The sequence below is a fragment of the Vidua chalybeata genome, chromosome 1 (genome assembly GCF_026979565.1).
Source record: "Vidua chalybeata isolate OUT-0048 chromosome 1, bVidCha1 merged haplotype, whole genome shotgun sequence".
NCBI lineage: Eukaryota > Metazoa > Chordata > Aves > Passeriformes > Viduidae > Vidua > Vidua chalybeata.
In genome coordinates, this window is record NC_071530.1 from 116,646,200 (window position 1) to 116,667,702 (window position 21,503).

Below are 21,503 nucleotides of genomic sequence, written 5' to 3' on the forward strand. Positions count from 1 at the left end.
TGACCTAAGGGTTTGTACGTTCTCCTGTAGAGCTCTGTCCATAGCAGCCACTCTGAAAACCAGGGAACAGGGTGTTCACTTCTGTTAAAAGCAATTAGGCAGTTCTTTGGAGCAGTCTGTGGTAAATATTTTCTTTTCCCACCTGTCCCTGGTTGTAAGGCTACCAGTAATAACACACTGTGTTGAAAGCAGCCCGGCACAAGGGTATTTTAGCACAACATGCCAACACGTTCCTTATTGTAGCTGTTGAAAGATTGATAGTAATTTCTGTTTGGTTACATTTACAGTGACTGAGGAGTGACAAGCAGCATTTTAAGGGTTGTACTTTTATCTCAGCTTAAATGTGTCCACTGCTTTTAGTGTCTCAGCTGATGCCTGGCTCTGCGTGCAGTGCCATACACAACCCTGCTCAGTGCTCTGCTGGGGGCTGTGCAAGTTTATGCCATATTGATCTAGCAGCATATAACATGCCATACTGGCTGGTTATTTGACTATTTAGAAATGGCTATAACTGTGTGAAGATAGAGTTGTGACTATTATAGTCAGTTTAGTATTAATCAAAGTGGCAGCAAGCTGCTCGTGCTGGAATTTACTGATGACACTTAACATGGAAGAAAATGGAAAGAATAGGCCTAGAGCAGTTAGCAGGGTTCTAACATGTTTATATGTTTAATATAAGATAGAAATTTCTAGTCTGCTTCCTGAGACTTAACCTGTGGAATCAGTCAGAACTCCTTAGGTTTGATTTTCCTGTATTTAGGACAGAGGTAGAGTGGTTTCATCTAATAATTGTATTTATTTTTGTAGCTAGTGTGCATGCCTTTCCATCATGGTTTCACACAGGCTAAGGTGTATTTGTCTGAATATTCTGAATTCACATGGAGAATTACCTCATGCCTACAGCTAGGTTTTGCCAACCCAGCATTTGCCAACACAGCCATCTGAAATGCTTTCAACAATGATACATTGCAGACACAGGCAGATGCATCTGCTCTTTGGCTGCTGTGGATAAGGATGTTGGACAGGCATCATCAGGTGGGGAGCGGCACATTACCATGTGGTGTTTTCTGTCCTTAACAAAGAAAAGCTTTTTGTGGCAGACAATGCCAGGAAAGTCATGGGATGAAGCACATATTTTTGTCACAGAGGGAAGCAGCCTGGAGCAGGCTGCTTATCTGATCCATTTTTTTTCTGTGTTCATGTCCTACAGTTCATTTGATCAGAGGACATCGCACTACCTGGTGCTGTAGCTGTTTTTACAGTACCTCACAGGAGATTTCTGAGCTGAAAGCTTATTGCCTCATTTAATTTCAGAACCTGCTGTTTCCTTTGTGAATACACTGTCAAATCTTCCTCACATTTTTTTATATAGAGGCATGTTCTTCCAGGAATACATCTAGAGGCTGTATAAATCCATCCCTGCATGTCCCTCATTACACTGGATTTTAAGAGGCCTTAAAGGGTGTGTGTTAAATGATTCCCCAGATGTTTGAGAAATGCAGAATTCAGCCACTGTTTTTAATGTGAATTGTGAGGGCACATTGCTGAGCAATCCCCATCTGAAATCTCACATTTTCTCCATTCAGACTTCTAAAATAAGACAGTGCCTGCAGAGTGACCACCCAACTTTCAAATCCATCACTGCTTCTTAAGAGTCCATAAAATCTACAGCTGACTTCTGGTCTCCATTTTGGAGACCTAATTAAGCTGCTTTATTTATGTGAATTTATAATTTATAAGAAGCTTTATCTGCTGTACCAGGCACTACAGCAATAAAGTAAGATAATCCTGAGGCAAGATTCTAGCTCTATTGACACATGAACAAAAGGCTTGTTAGATAAATACAGGTAAGAGATTCAAATACACATAAGTGCAAGCCAAATGTCATCAGTGTAGAAAGACACTTAAGCTGAGCTAAGTTGAGCAGCAGCCTTTTGCAAGAACCTGTATAGCTGTACCTTAATTTTTCTTTCCCTTTCCTGGATAGAATAGAAAGGCATTTGTTATTGTTAAAGGTGTTTTTATTCATCACTACACTTTCCAATGGGTCAGACAGGAAGAGCAGATCCACTCGAAGAGATGTCTCCTAAAGATGTAGAGAGTAGTGATGCATCACATCATAAGAGAGCCCCTCGTTCTCGGGGTGTGAAGTTTAAGCCAAGAGGTTATATGGCATTGAATCCATGCCTTGAGATAGTCAACAGAGAGTCTTTATCAACCAATGAACCTCTTTTTGTTTTATTTTATTTTGTTTTCAGAAAAAAACCCTAGTTTTTATGCTGTGGTCTTTTCAAAGGTTTAGGGTTGGAGTGTTTTGGGTGGGAGGGGTTGTTTTGGGGTAGTTATAAATTAAGTTCTGTGGTACATTGCTTCAGATGAAATTCCTTGTTTTCCATGCTGGTAATGTTAGACTAACCAGATAATAAATGCTGAAGTCTTCAAGCCCCTTTCAAATATGAGGATTTGACCCAATATTCCTTCTGTCTTTTGTACACTACATTCTTCAAGTTGCTTGACCATTAGTGTGCTCAGGAAGATCCTCACCAGCTTCCACTTTATATTATCTGGGCTTCTTTAGCAGATTTCTTATCCTTCCTTGTCACAGATGTCCTTTATCCAGCATATCCTAAGGGAAGAAACATGTGCCTGCTTTATTCCAAATGTGGAAGAGAAATAGCTATCAAGCACTTCCCGTCTCTCTGAGTCAGTATTTATGATTCATTGAGGGCAAAAATAAGGTAGAAACTGAATGTGCTTGCCTGAAAGGAACACAGCCTACATTTGGGAAATCCAGTGATAATATTAGTTGTAAATGTCTATTATATAAGCTTTTTAACATTTTTTCAATCTTGGCAACAGTCTGACTGTCATAGTCTGAAGCACCCAACACTATGTTTCTGTGTTTTTTCTTTTCCCTTTTCCTCAGCTGCATCATTTGCTGTTTGGTGTTCAGTGTTGGTTTGGTATTCAGTGCTGCCACAACTTAGAGTTTGAGAAAAATTGCCACTAGCTCCATCAAAGCAGTTGGCCTGGAGTTCTCCAAAGCAATGGAGTCCCTTCCTGAAAGAATAGTTGTAAGCTTGATAACTGACTGGAGAGTCCCTCACCGCATTCTTCAGATATGTTGATGAGGTCCTACAACATCAGCAAAAACAATCTCTGCATTACCAAAATCTGTCATTAAGTTTTCAGAAAGAAAGTGGTATGGAGGGCTTTACTCAGAATTCTTACACAAGAAATACTGAAAGGGGACACTTCTGCTGGTTTTCCCTCTCATTATTTTTCCCATGCTCCAAAACATGTGTATCAGGCTGTAGTAAGTCCTCATCAAAAGTAAACTCTGTAGTTCTACAATTCCATTTGACTCCAAAAGAATAAACAGCATTATGGTATTTATTTTACTAAATACTTAACAGAGCATTTGAGCAAAATGCAGCAATGACAAATTGGTAAAGTACGCCTTAAGTGTCACATGACTGAAATAAAAGTGACACTTGGCCAATGCAGCCTTTTCACTCACCAAGAGATGTCAATCATGATGTCTTGCTCCCTGACAAACTGTCCATCTAGTGGAAATACTTAAGAAGATTTGGATCACTCTTTTCCCTGTGTTAACAGCATCAATAATGAGCTCTTTATCTAAGGGTCAGCAGGTCACTAGCCCGTCAGCTTGGATTACTCATTGTTTCACTCTGGGGTCCCACTTCCCTGACCAGGAGCACAGCATGCAGACTAGATTTGTCCTGGAATCTGTTCTGGATGGGAACAACTGAATATCTCTTAAACAAAACCCATGAGTGGGTTGATGTTTAGATCCATCAAAGGCAATTCCATCAGGCGTTGTGGCCAGGGCTGTGCATGTCTCTCTCACCTGCCCAGCAAGTACTCAATAAGATGGACCTTTTCACATGTTGCAATATCCTAGCCTGCTGTATCCAGTCCACCCTCTCAGCAGTCTGCTGGAAAGGTATAAATGTACTGCAGGGGTCTCATTTTCCATGTGTATTTTAAAAGAAATTATGAACCTTTCTTTGAATATTTTTAAAAAAAAAAAAAAAAAAAAAAGTAACAAACATCAAACAAGTAGTGAAGTGACCAGAATGAAAGAGAGCATATTAGAGCATTGACATGGCCCAGAGGATAACTCAGACTTTTGTACCAGAAGGACTTTAGTGATTCTATAAATAAGGGACTTGAAAGATTTCAGGGCAACTTGAGAAATTGAAGTATTGTACCAATTACAACCATAAATGCCCACAAATTGCACCTTGGGAGGTGAAGTTTAAGAGAAGAAAGAGGGCAATGTACTGCTGAAAGAGGTTGTACAGAGACTCTTCATTCTTGGATGTTTCAAAAACTGAGATAGACAAAGCTACAGATGATTTGACATGATCTTAACACTTTTAACAGGAGACTGGACTAGACTTCTCCAGAAGTCCTTCCCAGAAAATGCTTTTATGAGTCTGTGATATTCTGCTGCAGTGGTGTTCTCATGATTCAGCCACAGAGCCCTAGATTGTGACCTCTGGGATGCTTTGGTATATATTTAGAGCCACAAAGTGTCTTTTAAACATCTATTTTTTTGTAAAAAGGAATGTGGGTTTATGCTTTCCAGATGTCAGGGAGCAGCAAGGACAAGCTGCTCTGCAAGGGCAGGAGCAGAGGGTGGCAACAAGACAAGCAGGGTCTGTGACCTCCCCAACAAGAAGTCAGGAAGTTTAGCCAGGCAGGGTCAGGATCAGGTCCAGGGACAGTGATGAGGTTCAGCATTAGTCCAGTGACAGCCCTGCTAACCCACTATAGTTAGGTTGATCCAAGAGCCGGATGGGAAGTCTAGTCAGTCTGCCAGGATCAGGGCTGGGGTCAGGACAAAGGATGTATTTAGGCTGGACTCACAGAGCTGTAATGAAGAAGAGATGTGGCCAAACTAAAGAGCCCCAGCTCCCAAGGGAAAGCTTGGTGGGCAGAATATTCCTTCTAGCTTTCTTCATAATTTTTATTATGAGTGAGGGAGTTGACTTTGGAGTCAGTCAATTAGACTCCTTAACTTAGTCAGATTGCCTCCTGCAGGGAGGGGGGAATAGGCTCAGAACTCTGACTCCAGGGGAGGTTCTGCCCAGAGATCAGCAATCCAGAGCCAAAAGCTGGAGAGGAGAGCATCTCGGGCCTATAGGCGCCTAACCACATCTTGGTTGCGTAGTAAGAACAGTTCAGGTTAACAGGGTATGCTTTTCAGTGGGTGTTTTAGCAGATTTAATGTCTAAAATCCCTCAGACACATTCCACACTAGAAAAGTGGCATATCCACCCTATCTAGCCAGATTCTGTCATCTGTGACTGTTTCATCTTTCTGACAGATCAGCTGGCTTGATTATCTCCTCTTTTCACAATAAATGTAGCAGTTAAAAGCAGTTATCTCTGATATTGAAAGCGTTTTCTGAACTTACTTTCCCTCTTATTTTCAATCTCAAGCAGATTTTTGGGGTTGTGTCTAACTGAATTTCTTTTGTGCAGATGGGATGCCTTTCTCCTTGCTTTGAAACACACCACAGTTTATTTTTTGAAAGATATATTATCATTATTTAATACAGACTTGAATTGCTATACATGCTTAACAAAAATAACACCATGAAAAAAATTATCAGGTAGATTTAATAGGCTGCTTTAATGAAACAGCCTCCTCCCTCTTTTTTTTTTTTTTTTTTTTTTTTTTTTACAAGGAAAAGTGAGTACAGACAAGAAGAGGGAGTTGAAACTTAATGGTAGCTGTGGCACTGCTGTTACTGAAAGTGACTGATGAGATCTAGAAGAAAGGCTGTGCCTTGTACCATGTGGCATTGAACAATGCCTCAAAAGTGGAAGTAGGGAATGAAACCCTCACCCTAGCTGCATCCACAACAAAGAGGTATCCACAACAAGAAGGAAATACAGAAGCAGTGGTTATGTAAGGAACTGGTGCTGTTGGTTGTTTTAGAGCATTCACGCTTCCAATTAACACATGTTCAGTTGGCCAGTGATTGCTGGTTTTGTGTCTGTAGTCATGGATAATTGCACCATATGATGAACTAAAATATTCCCACAGAGTACAACTGTATTGATCCACAACCTAATTGAAGACATCATGAAAATACCTTTGAAGGGGCATCAAGGAGCAGCCTTGGTCTGAAGGAATTTTTATTTGGTTTGGCAGCTTTAGAAGTGTTTAAAAATCACTCACTGTGCTCATCTTGTTGTTGAAATTTGTTCGCCTAAGGAATGATACACTGAGCCTTCATGCATAGCTGGAGATTACTCACAAGAGCAGTCAGCAGGGTGTAGGGATATATAAGTCAAAGGATGATTGTTTTCTTGCAGAGTGGTTATTATTTTCCCAAAACCATATTCCTCCTAGTAGAGATATGGAACTCTCTGCCAGGGCCAGTAATTCAAGTAGACAAAAACCTCACTGGGACATGGGCTTGTAGGGACAGCTGATTTAGGAAAGATCACTGTTTGGTCAAGAAAACCTCATTTTGACTACACAAAGAATCAGACTATATGCAATACACTAGAATGAATAGACTATATTTCATCTTATAATTCTTGCTGCTTTATTTATTTAACCTTTATCCATTGCCCACCCACCACAAGCTCAATAGACTCAAACTGACATTCATCACTGTCCTCTCAGTGGAGCTTCAGCTTGAAAGATTAGTGTGCGACACCTTCTTCTGTGCTGCCAGGTGAGCAGGGATGATATAAGGCAGCAGAAACTTGTCAGATCCCATAGCTAAGTACAAGTCAGATTTCAAAGCCAGAAAAATCGACTCCTGAATAGCTGTCATGCTTCAAGGCTGAGAAATTCTTGTTCCAGTTTAAAGGAGTAGAAAATATCTTGGCTCTGTCTCAAACTGTTGTTTTGTAGTGTCACTTCTTACTATTATAAGACACAGAAGCATTTGCTTAAGAGAAACTGTTATTTAAGAATTAAAATACTGGCTTTCAAAAAAAAAAAAGTTATACAATGAATCCTCAAAATGTGTAGCTTATTTACCATTATAATATATTGACCTGTGAATATATTATACTTTTTTTAATGATTCAGAAATCACACTACCCCTGTTAAAGAATTAGGACCTTTATAATCTCCCTGCTCTAGGTTGGCACTGCTATTCCAAGTCTACAGAGAAGGAAATGTAAAGAAATCAGAGTAACAATTTTATTCACTGTCATTTAGCAGATCTGTGAGATAGACAGGAATAAGATACAGACCTCCCGAATCCCAAAACTGAGGTGTCAGTACTTCAGGATTATCCTTTTACTGTTATAAGCAGTAACAGCTGGCACTGAATTAACAGAAACTACACTGAGGACTGATGCCTTCCATCAGGCTATGGCAAGTTAGCAGGAATTTGGAATAACCAGTCAGTTGTGGGTTCTCAGAGCACTTCATCTATGAAGTGTTGCTCTTCCATTGAGCTTTAAAGTCAAAGGAAACAAGCTAAACTGGTGAGTATATTCATATCCTATATGTTAGGGTTTCTCTGCTGAGAGGTGGCAACTTTATATGTTCATGGCATATGTTCAGCCATCCCTCAGCGCCTTGAATATAAACCAGTGTTTTAATTTTGTTCCTTGAAACGTGTCATACAAATGGGTTCTCCCAGCACATTCCAAATGCTTGCATAGTAGCCTTTGTATGCAACATTCTCATACCCTGTGGTGATGTGCCAGTGTTAAATATCATAATACCAAGAGCAGCAAAGAAAAAAATGTTGGTTCTCAGGTAGACTTCACAAACCCCAGACATTCCAGTTTGAAGAGATTTTGTCTGATTTTAATGAGCCCACACTTCATACCATCCCACCTTTTCCCAGAAATTCTTGCTCACTCTGTCCCCCCCTGGAAGCCACTGATTGATGTATCCAGAGGGAACCAAGGGCAGCCCCAGCAGTTTCTGAGAGCTGGCAGGAGTTCATACACCTTTGTACTTCCAGCTGCATTACCGAGGTGCCACAAACCAGCAGTCTCACTGAGGACTATTAATAAAGGTGATGGAGAAAGTGCACTAGAAGTAACAGTGGAGGGAAAAACTGTATATCATTTGGAGTTGACAAATGAGTGTAATCCATGCTTGTTCTAAACAATAAAGCAGTAGGAGTACAAATGGATAAGAAAAACAAGGTTAGATCTTGCAAATCAAATGAAAATAATTGGTGAAAATCTCATCATGCAAATAAATAATGAAGTGAGTCCTCTGTGTAATGAGTACAGGCTAAATATGAAACATAATAATGATAGGACTCCAAATCCAGACTAATACTTTGCCTCATTTTTCAGTAAGAAATATGACACTGATGGGATGAATGCAGAGGGCAAATGACTAATAGGCAGGAATGCACAGAGATAGAGATGACCACATCTGGGTGTAAGAATGCTTAATATGCTCCTTTGAGAAACAAGGTGATTTACACACTGAAATGCAAAAGGAAAAAAAAGTGAATTTTTAATGGAGAATGGAGGAGCATCATCTGACTAGAAAACACCAAACACACTACCCATCTGTACAATAGGGAGAGGCAAATAATCCAGAATCAAGAATTTAATCTGAATTAGATGTAAGATTAGCACAGATATTGAAGTGATGAATATTTAAAAACAGGAAATTGAGTAGAAACCAGAACAACATATAATATGGGTTTAATAGTGGTAGTTTGATTAGATGATTATTTTACCTTTTGATACCAAAGATGACTAAATCTGTTTAAAATACAGGACAAAAATACATGAAAAAAACCACTAAATCAAAGACTAGATCTCATCTGCCTGATTTGTAGCTAGCTACCAATACCTAACACAAATATGAGTTCAGAATCAGCAAAAGAAAAGAAACAATAATTAGTCTGGAAAAAACTGCCACTAGTGGAAATCCTTAAACATTTGGGATTGATTTTTAACATCTTCATTAATGACCCTGATAAGAAGTTGGCATGTACTAATGAAGTTTGGTGATGACACAAAGCTCAACAGAGAGGGAGAATGTAATATTGTACAGGAAAAACTAAATGACCTTGAGAGTAGAGTATTAGAAATGGGATGAAATTTAATTGCATAATGTGCAAAGTCATACACTTAATGAGCTTATAACATGAACTTCTGCAAATTGGGAGTTTCATAGGAAAATGACAGAGAAGGAGGGAGACCCTGGGGCACTTGTTGATTACAGGAAGATTATGAGCCACCAGTATAGTGTGGTCATGAAAAAAGCAAGTGCCACAGCTGGAAAATTTCCTGGTATAGCATAATGTGCAGGACATTAATCAAAAACCGTGTGAAATATCACCTCTTTTCTTTATTTGAAAAGTTTCAAATGGGAAATGATGTCAAATCAGTTATTAGGATTTTCTTAGAGCTGGAGACAGGATTTTTTTTTCTCTGAGTGCAAAGAGAATTTGGCTACATAAATGTCCCTATCATGCCTATGGGTCTGGACTGATTCCCTGCACAGTGCTGTGCCCTGCTTGATGGATTTCTAGGCCCCAAACAGTACAAGTCCATGGTGCAACAGAGATGTGTCCTCCCTGAGATAGTTTTCTTGGCCTAAAAAAGTAAAATTAGCTGGAAAATTCATTGCTCTCTATAAAGAAACACTGGCATTTGTAGCTGTCCTGTCCCTTAGAAAAGCAATGTTAAGGAAAAAAAAGCAACAACAAACAGGGAGAAAATCAAATTAACATAGGGTGAGAAGAGAGCTTTGTAACCAACAGAAAAGAGAGATTTAACTGTGAACTTAAGAAGGAAAACAAATTTGCTTTAAAATTGAGTTCAAATTCCTTAGCATCCTCTATTAATATTCTTTTCCTAAATGGTCCCAGAAAAAGCCTTTAATCTTTGATTTATTCTGTAACATCAAATCACCAACTTATTGGTTTAAATCTACTACTTGTTAGGGAATGTACTAATTTTTGAGAAGTTGTCTCATTACCACATATTTAATTCAAGCTTTGTGTGACTGATTTTTTTAAAGAAAACTTGTCACAGAATTTTTGTCATAGAAAACAAGCTGAAATTACCGGACCTGTCTTGTAGTTTCTACATCCTTTACAGTGATCTGTAAAGGATTTTCCTTCTGTGCTCATCACTGGTGAGTCCACAGCTCAAGTGCTATTCCCAGTTCTGGGCCCTTCACCGCAAGAAAGACATTGAGACACAGGAGCAGCTCCAGAGAAGGGCAACAGAGCTGATGAAGGATCTGGAGCACAAGTCTCATGAAGAGCATCTGAGGGAGCTGGGATTGTTTACCCTGGACAAAAGGAGGCTCATGGGAAACCTCATCCCTCTCTACAAGTCCCTGAAAGGAGGCTGTAGCCAGGCGGGGTTCAGCCTCTTCTCCCAGGGATCCACTCCTGTCATCACAGGATAACAGGACATAGTCTCAAGCAGGGAGGTTCACATTGGACATCAGGAAAAATTTCTTCATAGAGAGTGACTAGACATTGGAATGGACTGCCCAGGGCAGTGGTGGAGTCACCGTCCCTGGAGATGTTTAAGGAAAGACTGGATGTGTCACTCAGTGCCATGATCTAGTTGATGTATTGGTGTTCGGTCACAGGTTGGATTCGATGATCTCAGAGGTCTTTTCCAACCTGATTGATTCTGTGAATCTCTGATCTGATTTTATGTGATGAACATTTGCCTATAGGAAGAAAAGTCAGCAAACATAACTGGGCAATCAGACATAGGGTGCTAATACCAAGTGCATGGAAATCTTTTGTCTGCAGAGAGTCTTTTTCACACTAAAGATGGTGCAAAAGAGACAAAATAATTTTTTGTGCTCACTACCACCAACTACTGATGCTTTCATCACTAGAACACCAATTATACTGACAAATGTTCTTCATGAGGTCTCCCTCGGGCTCGTTTTTTTTACCAGATCCCTCCCCTCAGTGGCTTAGAGTGGAGTGATTTCTTTGGAGATCTATAGTACCTTTCTTTCTTCTGATCTTGCTAGAGACAAGTTACTGTCTGGCAATGTACAAATCTGCTAGCAAAGTCCTCCCATCTTGAGTACCACTTTGGAAGACATTTAATTTCTTTTTTTCCTCTTAATGTTTTCCAGATCTCATAAGCTTATGTGATTAAGGGGATTTGTTTGGAATTCAAGGAGGGATTTTTTTTTTTAATATATTTTGAGTACTACATGCTTTTCCATTTTTTCCTCAGGTTTTACACTTGTCTATAGCTTTTCAGAGGTGCTGAAAAGCACATGGTTTTCAGCAAAATCTAAGACAAGTAGATACTTGCCACCTCTTCACATTTTACTGCAGTTCCCCAGGAAAAAAAAAAAAAACAAAAAAACATGTGAGAGGAGAGAGACTGCAACTGTGTCACACACAAATACCCATGCTGAGCCACTCCATCATATGGTTATTCACCCACCACCTGGTTATTCACCCATGCAGGGTATTTGACATGTCCTGAAGGCTGCTGGAGGTCTGTGGCACTTAACAATCAACAGCAGGACTTGGACAGTGTCTGCTCTGAAACGAGATGACCGGTACATGGAGAGAGCCAATTCAATTTAATGATGGTTTCTCGGCTTTTGTCCAGTGCAGGCACCACATCCTAGGAAGAGTGACAGACCAATAATTTAACCTTAGCATTAGTGTGGAGTAAACTGCTGCATGATTTCATGGGATTGATCGTAAGCCCTGTATCGAGGAGGGCCAGACACAGTTCCCTCTGGAAAACCACAGCCCACAGTTAAATCTTGACATTTTACTAAAGGAGAAGCATAGCTAACTGTGCCCAGCTAGTTAGGCAATAACTGGGCTTGAACACCTGATTAAAGAGTTTCTGGGATTTTATGCCTCTCCAGAGATGATCTGGCAGCCGTGATAGACTCCAACAATGCCTGACAGTGAGGGCTTCCTGCCAGAACCAGGTCTTTCCAGCACTTTTGCAAACAGTTACTGAAACCACGTTTCATGTACACATAGGAAAAAATAAGTTTTTGCAGCAGTGTGTGTGAGAGATGGAAGAGTGACAAGAGAATACATTTCCTCTCTCTTCTACATGTATACATGCACATACACAGACAGGCATGTCCCAGAGCCATTAAAATCTCGGCTGAAGGGAGGAGATTTTTCAGGCTGTGTGAAGTGACAGTCCTTGGCACTTCTCCAGCCTGCCCTCCTGCAGGTCCTTGCTGCATGAGAACAAACTGATTAATAGTTCTCCATACCCTGAAGCTAGGGGCTTAAGAGACTTAAGAGAAGAGGTTGTTCCTTTTGTCCTACAGCTGCAGAGAGGGTACCACATCGGAAAAGGAAATGAGGATTTTCTGATAGTCTCACCTTTCCCTTCCCAACTGCTTTTCTCATTCTTCCTTTGTCCCTCCCCCCTCTGTATTCAAGGTACTCGCCCATTAATGATTAAAAAAAAAAAAAAAAAAAAAAAAACCTAGCTGGTACACACAGAAGTGCAAAGCTGCTGCTGAACAGACTCCGTTTGCCTCAGGATCAGTTGCTGCATCTGCTTGTGAGGCTGCCAGTCAGGACTGCAGATGATTTAAGAGGCTTTCTTATTGGCAATTTAGTTAAACCTGCCGTGCACAGCTAGGTCTTGGGAGAAGGAAGATGAATGCACATTTTAATGACTGAATCAGCATATATTGGGAACCAGGATGACAGGAGCCTCACCTCCCTCGGGGCTCACCAGCTATGACAAGCAAAATACCTCCCTCCTGTTAAAAAGTACATGATTGCTGTATGCCCCACTGTTGGATATATATTCTAGGTGGATTGTGCCAGGGCTCCTCGATGACATTAAAACATACCCAGTGTTTGTAAGATGATATTGGTGCTGTTTACACCCTGATTACAGTGCTGAATCCCAGGAAGAATACAACTGTTCTGTGGAGTGGCTTCAGCAGATTGATACATCCTTTATGCTCCTGGTTGAAGTAATAATGTAAAACATCAAACTACTAATGGGTGTAACAGTTGTTTTATATACAGAGATTTACTCCTGTGCTGGCTAGTTAGCACACCTCCACCACAGTCAGCAAAATGGGGTTGATTTATATCTGCTGAGGATTGCAGCCATAATTCTTGTCTCTATTTTTGTACATGTATACAAATACACCACATTCTTCAGTTTTCAACAGACTTCAGCTATCCAGTGCAGCATTATGTCCTCCATCTGTTTATATCTCCAGCAAAAATTTATGCTTTTACTCAGTCACAAATGTGAGATTATTCTATATCCTCAGTGGCATTGAGATAATAGAATTTATATTGCACATATGCTTGTTTACACATGCAAGAACTTACAGTCATTATTACTGTTGCTGATTTATGTTATTGCCATCCAAAGCTGCATGCATTTATGTACACCATTCATTTAAAATCATTTCAGAAATAAATCATCACATAACAAACTAAGAAATCAGATGAGTATCCTGTTATTTGCCTCATCTCTAACTATTCCAATCCAACTACCAACCTTCAAATCATCTTTTATCACTTCACGTGTTCCATTCTCACACTTTGAGCTCAACTGTTAAAGCTACTTTGGCCAAATGCACAGGAGCAAGTTGCAATTATTATACAGAAAGGGAAATATACAACAGACTTTGGAACGCCTAGGAACCCTGAACACACTGGAGAATTGACATTAAACAGCTTACATATTTCAAGCTTTTAACAAATCATATATGAGATCAGTATGCTACAAATCAGACTGAAGTGTTGCTTATGTGCAAACTGATCCCAATGCAGCAAAGAAGCAGTTATCAGCCAGGTTTTTCCCAAGAGGACTTTTCTGAATCAATTCTTTAACAGTCATCCTAAACCTTGAGGAACTCATCTACTTTTTGGACTACTGACCTCCTTGTACACGTTTTTTTGCCCTACCAGCCTACCTTAGGCTGCCTTACCCCAGCATCAGGAAGAACATTATTTCTGATATTCATCTTAGACAGTATGGCAAAGTTTTGTTGTGCTATTCTTTAAAGGTCTTATAATTTAGGTAGTAGCTATGCAAAACCTGACAACTCACAAATTATTTCTCTCTGCAAAAGGGCACTTAGTTTTTTAGCAAGACACTGCCTTATTGTTTAGCCAGAGTAGCAGTAGCACTGACTTTTTAAGTAACTGAACTCAATAGAAGCAGGTCCCCAGGTGATTTAAATCACAGTTATCTCACTGAAGCCAGCACAAGCAGTGCTGCCAAGTTAAAACGACTGAAGACACGAGGCCAAATCTGCGCCTTACTTTAACAGCACATCTGGGCCTAAAGTCAACGTTTTCAACACCCAAATGTCAGAGAGATATCTGTAGTTTTTTCAATGCTGATTGATCTTTAGAACCAAGCTACTCAGCCTAGGTCTACACCATGAACCTTACAGTCCCAAAATAAGCCATCTGTTTCTAGAGCCACTGTCTCTAACCAGTTTAGACTGGTTCAGAGACAGAGAAGAGCTGAGGGGGAAAGTTCTGGATCAGAGTTCTGAGAGCTTGACTTCACCTGAATTCTGCTGCTGGCCTCCAGCTCTGTGTTGGATCTCATCACCAGCTCCTGTAATTCCCATGGAGCTGTGAACATTTAATCTTCACCCCTCTACATGCTCGAGGCCAAAGCTTTGCTCACGTCCCACTTACATGCTATTCTGAGTGTCAGAAATGGTGATTGCATGTGAACTCAGCAAAAGAGTGAATTCTCTACATCAAGACTAAAAATGGCAAAATTGGACCCTTCTCATTAAATAAATCATACGAACAATCAATTTACATACGTTTTGCGTTCTTGAGTATAAATTTTTAAATATTTTAAAGGTTCAGGAAACCTGGGAGGATTTAAAACATGAATCCCTCTGAACTGTGATCTAAGAGTTACTTTTCCCTTAAGAATAATGATTTACTGGGTCTAAGCAGTTTTAGCATTACTATTTTTTAGCCTACTGGGGCTTTAGTATGGTTACGTTCAAAGGAAATAAAACCAGATGGTAATTATAGATTAGAGAAAAAGAATGAACTCCCAATTAATTATTAAAATTGACTGTTAATTTTAGAAACTTGCAGCAAATTGTTTGCAAAAGAAAATTTAAAGCTACGAGAACATCCAATACTATATTATTTCTCAAATTCCCTGTTCAAAAGGGGTAAAAAACATTTTTAATATTGGAGAAATCACACAGAGAAAGTAAATGACACCAGGTATATCCTGAATTGCATCAAGGAAATCTATTCCCCTTCTTATATCAGAAAATCACAGAATGAATAAGGTTGGAAGAGACAACCTTAACAGTGGGGTTAATTGGTCCAAGCTTAAGGAATATACATGCACATACACTAAGGATATAAAATGCTGAAGTTCAATATGTGTCTGTGTTACAAAAATATATATCTCTGTTTCAGTCTTAAGGCAGAGTGAGACCAAATTTCCACTTATTTGGAATTTTTTTTAGGGTTAAAAAATTCATTCCTTATGGTGATGAATTAAAATGTTTCAATGCTTTTGGGTTTTGTATGAATGAGAGTAATATCAGAGATATAGAAATATTCAGACTAGCCCCTAGTTTCATGACACATCTTGGGAGTCAAAAATATTGCAAAAGAATGTGTATCTAGTCTAACTGAGTAAACACAAAATATTTTACTGTAAAGAAAGTAGAAACTATTTATCATGCCTAAAGTATGGAGCAATCAGCTACTCTGACCTTCCATGGCTTCCTTGATAGTTAAGGTACTTGGATCCTTTCAACTGGTGGTGAAAATATATATTTCCTTTTCAAGTTTGTTATCTCCCTGTTTTGTTTTGTTTTGTTTTGTTTTGTTTTTTAACAGAGTATCAGTAGGTGTGGCAGTAGGAAAGGTCAGTTTAGAGTAAATTTATTATCAAAGTCCTGTTTTACTTTTCTTTTACAAAAAATATCCTCCCCTTCAAAGTGACCTATTTCCTCCATGTGTGCAGTCAGTTCTGATGTCTTCAGTGGCAAACTGTGATAACCAGCACATTTTTCTCTCCTTATCGGTGTATATTCTACACTGTAAATGAGAAAGGCATCTTCAGTCTGTGCACACCAGCAAGGGAGTTCCTAATGTCCCAGACATACCTTTATGAAACTCAAACTTTTATATCTTCAACACTGTTTTTTTCTGAGATTGTAATGTCAGATGAAGTGTAATGATTGGGACAATGCAAAGAATGATATGACCTGGGGCATGGTCTCGGAGTACAGAGTAGATTTTGTACAAAGAAAGTGATAAAGAAGTGATAAAGTGGTGATGAGACACAAACCTAAGAATATTTGCACTGGGATCAATATAAGGCCCTGCTGTAATATATTTAGAGATCTGCTTCTATCATAGTATTGTGGTACATGTCAATCATCCAGGGCCTCAGCAGGCACTGGTCACTTAACAGCAACAGTAAGGGAGGAAAAAAATGCATCAATTAAACTGAATAAAAATATTAAATCCCCAAATATTAAGCATACATCCAATTTGGCAACTTATTTGACTGCCTAAGGCAGTTGGTTTATAGAGTCCTGTTCATTCCACTTAATATTATTAACAATTCCCAGGGAAGTACTGCGTAGTTACAGTAGCTAGTACATTAATCTTTATCATATGTGCAAGAGTGGAAGCTTGAAACAGGATTATGAAAACAGAGTGCTTATTCTTTTATCTCCAAACTGATCTCTATGCAGAAAATAATGATCTAATGAGACTACTTACTAAATGAGTATTAACTTCCCTGTGGCTAGAAATGCTTTTCCATCAAGTGCTGGGACAAATGCTCTTGTGAGACTTTTGAGCTCTTGGCCTTTGAACTTCTGCTTCTTCTCTTCCAGTCAATGTTGCTGGGTCATAGGATGCAAAACCCTCATATTCCAGTTTTACACATGCTGCGGGCTAAATTAATGGTTCTGCAGGAAATCATCCTAAAAACACAAGTCATCTTCCCCACAGATTGTTTTTGCCTTTGCTCATTAATATTGGTGTGTTTCCTCTAAAAAGCAAGTGAGTCTGGATGTATACTCTGGAAAAGAGCAAAACCACTGGATCTTCCCCTTTTAAGGGAAAGCAAAGCTGAAAGGAATCCAATTGTGTTCACATTCTCAAAGTCTACTTTGTATGTAAGAATATCAGAGAAGCCGGTACTGGGTCAGATCAAAGGTCCATCTAGCACAGTGTCTATCTCCAGCAGTGATCAGCACTGGATGGTTAAGGTGAAGAATAAGAGCAGGGCATATATATAATCATCCTTTCCCAAATATTACTCCAGCCTTCAGCAATTTGTGGAGCGGGGTCTTCTTGAACCAGAGGTTATGACTTCATGTTTAAAGGGTCTTAATAGATTTTTCTCCACAGATCTGTCCTACAATTTTCTGAAGTGTGAATTCCTGTGGAAATGAATTCCACAGATTCACTAAATATTTTGTGAAGAAGTATGTCCTTTTGTTTGAATCAAAGGTAGACCCTAGTTGGTTTCATTTTTCCTACTCCTAAAACTGGAAATGATACTGAGCTATTGTTCAGGTTCATCTTCTTCACACTGCTCTTTATTATCAAATACTATGAAGGATGAAAAAACCCCACACTGATATTTTATCTACACTTACTCCTCCCTTTTTTTTTTCCCGTGCTGAAGAATCCTACTCTATTTAGCCATTTCCTATGCAGAATTTGTTCTTTATCATTTACCACCTAGATCTTCACTACACAAGATCCTTCAGTAACTGACTCAGGAAACATGTCCAAAGCAAAGAGACCAAGAAAATCAGTTGACTTTAATCTGCCAATTCCCAGGAATTATGCTCCACAATGTACAGAGATAACAAAAGAAGAACGCACTTTGCTGGTACATTTAATTTGATTTACTGTATTGATAGGAGCAGATGAGTATGAATTTGGTCATTACATCACCCAAAGTCTTCCAAGTACAGTTTATTATAGGTCTTATGCGGCTTGTACAGAAAGTGATTTTCAGAACCTAATTAAATGACAGAAGTTTCCTTCCTGTTCTTTCCACACCACCAGCTAAAGCTTACACATCCCTCTAACAAAAGATAGTTTGTGAAGTAGTTAGATGGCCTAATCAAAGGGAATTATGGAAGGACATTTCAGAAATGTGTAAGTGTACTAGGAGACACTGTGAGAATTCAAGGAGGACAAATTCATCCTGAAAACTCAGTTACTATATTGCTGGGGAAATTCCTGAACCTGAAGTACTTGGAAGAGGGGCTAAGAGAGTTCAGGGGTGAAGCTTATCCTGTTTTTTACGTTCTTCACTAAACATTTGCCGTGGGTGCTGTTGATGACAGTCCCTGCAGTCTGATCCAGACAAACTTCTCTTCTAAACTCAGGCTGCCATGCTCATTAAGGCAGCCCATGGACAAGATCACCTTTCCATGGCTGCTGTAAATGCCGCAGAAGGCTGTGCTCTGCCCGACTTTTGCTGGGAAAGAGGCGATGCTAGAAAATAGGCGGTGAAGCCAATGCCGCTGGGTGGAAGCCCGCCGAGCTAAGCCCTCCCGGCCTCCAGCAGCCCCTTCCCACCCCTCCCGCGGCGGCGCGGAGCTCCCAGCCTGCATCCCGGGGGTGCCGGGAGCGCCAGGAGGCAGCCGGGCGGGCGGCAGGAGGGCTTAGGACCCAGGGGGACGGCAGTGGAAGGACCCAGGCTTTGGCGCACACGCCTCCTACCAAAAAAAAAAAAAAAAAAAAAAAAAAAAAAAAAAAAAAAAAAAAATCACAGCCCCGTGGAGCTGGCGCTCGCTCATTCAGTTTTCTAGAGAGATCTGAGCCGGAACCCGGGAGCCAGGAGATCTTTCTCGCCCACACAGCTCAGCAGGAAGGACATCTACAGGGGGAAAAAACCCACCCCACGCAGCCCCTCGCCGCCCCACGGCAGCTGCCGGCTCTGTGCAGGTATTTGGATTTGCCTTCTCTCGGGTTGCGCAGGGCGGCTCTCGGCTCTCCCGCGCCCCGCCGGGCCCGGGATGCGGCGTTTCAGCACCGCCGGGAGGACAGCTCCGGCCTCGGCCGCTCCCGCCCGGCCTCCTGCTCCCTTCCCGCTGCCCCTTCCTGCCTGCTCCCCCTTCCTGCCTGCCCTGCTCCCTGCCCGCTCCCTCCTGCCCCCTCCTGCCTGCCCTGCTCCCCCGCACCTGCTCTGCCTCTTCCCTGTCCTGGTGCCTGTCTCCTGCCAGCCCTATTCCCTCCGTCTCCTGCCTCCTTCCAGCCAAGCTCTCTGCCTGCTGCCTGCCCTGCTCCTTGCCTGCCCAGCCTGCTGCCTGTCCTGCTCCTCCTGTTCCCTGCCTCCTGCCAGCTCTGGCTGCTCACTCCTGCCTGCCCAGCTTCCTGACTGCCCTGCCTCCTGACTCCCAACATACTTCTCCTGTCTGCCAACCTATCTCTCCTGCATCTGTGTCCCTGCTACCTACCTGCTCTTTGCCCTGACTGCTTCTTTCTGCTTCTCACTGCCTTCCCTGTCTCTATGTTCCCTGCCTCCACTGCTTGCCTCATGCCTGCCCTGACTCCCTACTCTCTGCCTCCTCTGCCTCTTACTTGACCTGCTCCCTCCCTGTCTCCTTATCCTGTTCCCTGCCTCTCTTATTTTCCCTGCTGCCTCTACTTCCCTTACCTCCCCTCCCTCTTCTGCTTCACCTGTCTCCCTTGCCTCTCCTTGCCCTGCTTACTGCTTCCTGCCTCCTATATATCCTGCCTCATCTTCCTCCAATCGTCCTTGCCCCACTTCTCTGATTCTCTTCTCTTCTCTCTGCCGTCCTCCATTCTGCCTTCCCTGTCTGCTCTCCTCCCTGCCCTGCTCCCTTGACTCCTTTCCTCCCTGCCCCTGTTTCCCCACATTCCTCACTTTCCTGCCCTTTCTTCCCCTCCTGTCTTCTTTCTCCATCACCAGCCTCAATCCTTCCTGAAAGGGGGCATGGGACTGTAAAAATCAGCTCAGCAGCCAGCCCAGGTGCTGGGCAAGGAAGGAAAAGAGCACAAGTTGGAAGGGAAAGCTCCAGATCCAATTTGAGACCTGGGAGAGATGAGAGGTGTGCAGAGGAAAGGACTAAAACTGGGACCTAAGTTAATGAAGTAAAGGCTGCAGCCAAGAACTGACATACAGGAGCTTATCAAAGAGCAGCAGATACCTGTTTGCTCCTCAGCAAACTGATGCCTGTTTTGACCAGGTGCACTCATTCCAAAGGGAGATGTGTGATTAAAGAGAGGGGGGATGTGCCAGGTCAGTCGATTGTATTGCTTTCCTAGTGGTAAACAGTGATGGGTGCAGGGAAGAAGTGAGGTGAATCACATCTAGAGTGTGGGTCCTTTGCTGCAGGAAGTCAAGAATTAAGTTTTGGTCTCTGCAAGAAGTGAGGGTGCTCATACAGAAAATAAATGCAAAGCAAATAACAGCGGTAGAAACCCCATGCATGCTATTGGCCAGACTTTAATTTTGGTTTAATCCTGAGAGGGTGAGGAAGGTCAGAGGAGAAAGGGAGTTTCCCCTTTTCAAAATGCTGATTCCTCAATTTTAACAAGCTCTGTGAATAATTAAGTTAAGGAGCAGATGGCTACTCCTTGTCCATCACTAAATAGTGACAGGATTATATTTGGAAGAAAAAATTAAATTACAGAAAGTCTGCTTTCATGTGCTGTCTTAGTAATCAGATGATAACGTGGATTATCCCCAGTACTAAAAGTTAATACAATGCCAACATTTACATGAGATATTATGTAACAATATTATGCCATGCACTGCATAGCAAAGGTACGGGTTTAATTTTTCCTATAATAAGTCAGATTACCTTGTAGAGCTTTTCCTCCTTTGCAGTCTGTATCCCACCTTGAAGTTTACAGGGGCAGCTTGTGCTGTCATGTATCTGTGCTGATGATTATTTTAAGAATTCTGTTGACTCATCTACCTCTAAAAACTATTGAGTATTTTCTAAAAATTTGACTTTTGTAAGGCAAACACAAAACAATGAAAGATACTACAACCTTTTTTAAGAAAAACCTTCTTAATTTATTATATCATAATTTCTAACTTAAAATCTTTTGCAGAAATGGGATATTCTGAGCTGCAGTGAGTGTTACTGAGTCGTAGTGTAAGCAGTGCAACTGAATTCAGCAGTGGAGGAACTACAGAATCCACGCCACAGCACTGGGTCACAATTCCTTAAACTCTACATGCCTTGAACACAGACGTCATTTCACTGAAATATGTAACAGCAGCCTCCTCATTTTCCAAAAAAAGGCCCATGTCAGTTGAAATAGTAATGATCACCCTTACAAAATGATGGAGAATACTTCCTTCAAAAAGATGTAAACTCCTGCAGTTGTTCACTTAAGCATGCAATTCTTGAAGCAATTGTGCTATTGCTTGGCAAGTGAGTTTTATTTTCTCTCACAGCCTCATACTGTAGCATCTCTCTGGCATAGACACAAACAAGATGTGACAATTGGGTGCTACTAGTTAAACAAAACAAAACAAGAATAAAAAAGAAGCAACATT

At 41.0% G+C, this 21,503-nt stretch overlaps 1 protein-coding gene across 1 annotated transcript in view; it reads left to right on the forward strand.

Moving 5' to 3' along the window:
* The first annotated feature begins 18,822 nt into the window (after positions 1-18,822).
* The window catches only part of CLVS1 (clavesin 1), a 98,442-nt gene continuing 95,761 nt past the window's right edge, over positions 18,823-21,503 (forward strand). The window contains exon 1 of the mRNA XM_053962928.1: positions 18,823-18,913. The gene's annotated coding sequence lies outside the window, so the exon portion shown is untranslated. The remainder of the gene's footprint in view (positions 18,914-21,503) is intronic.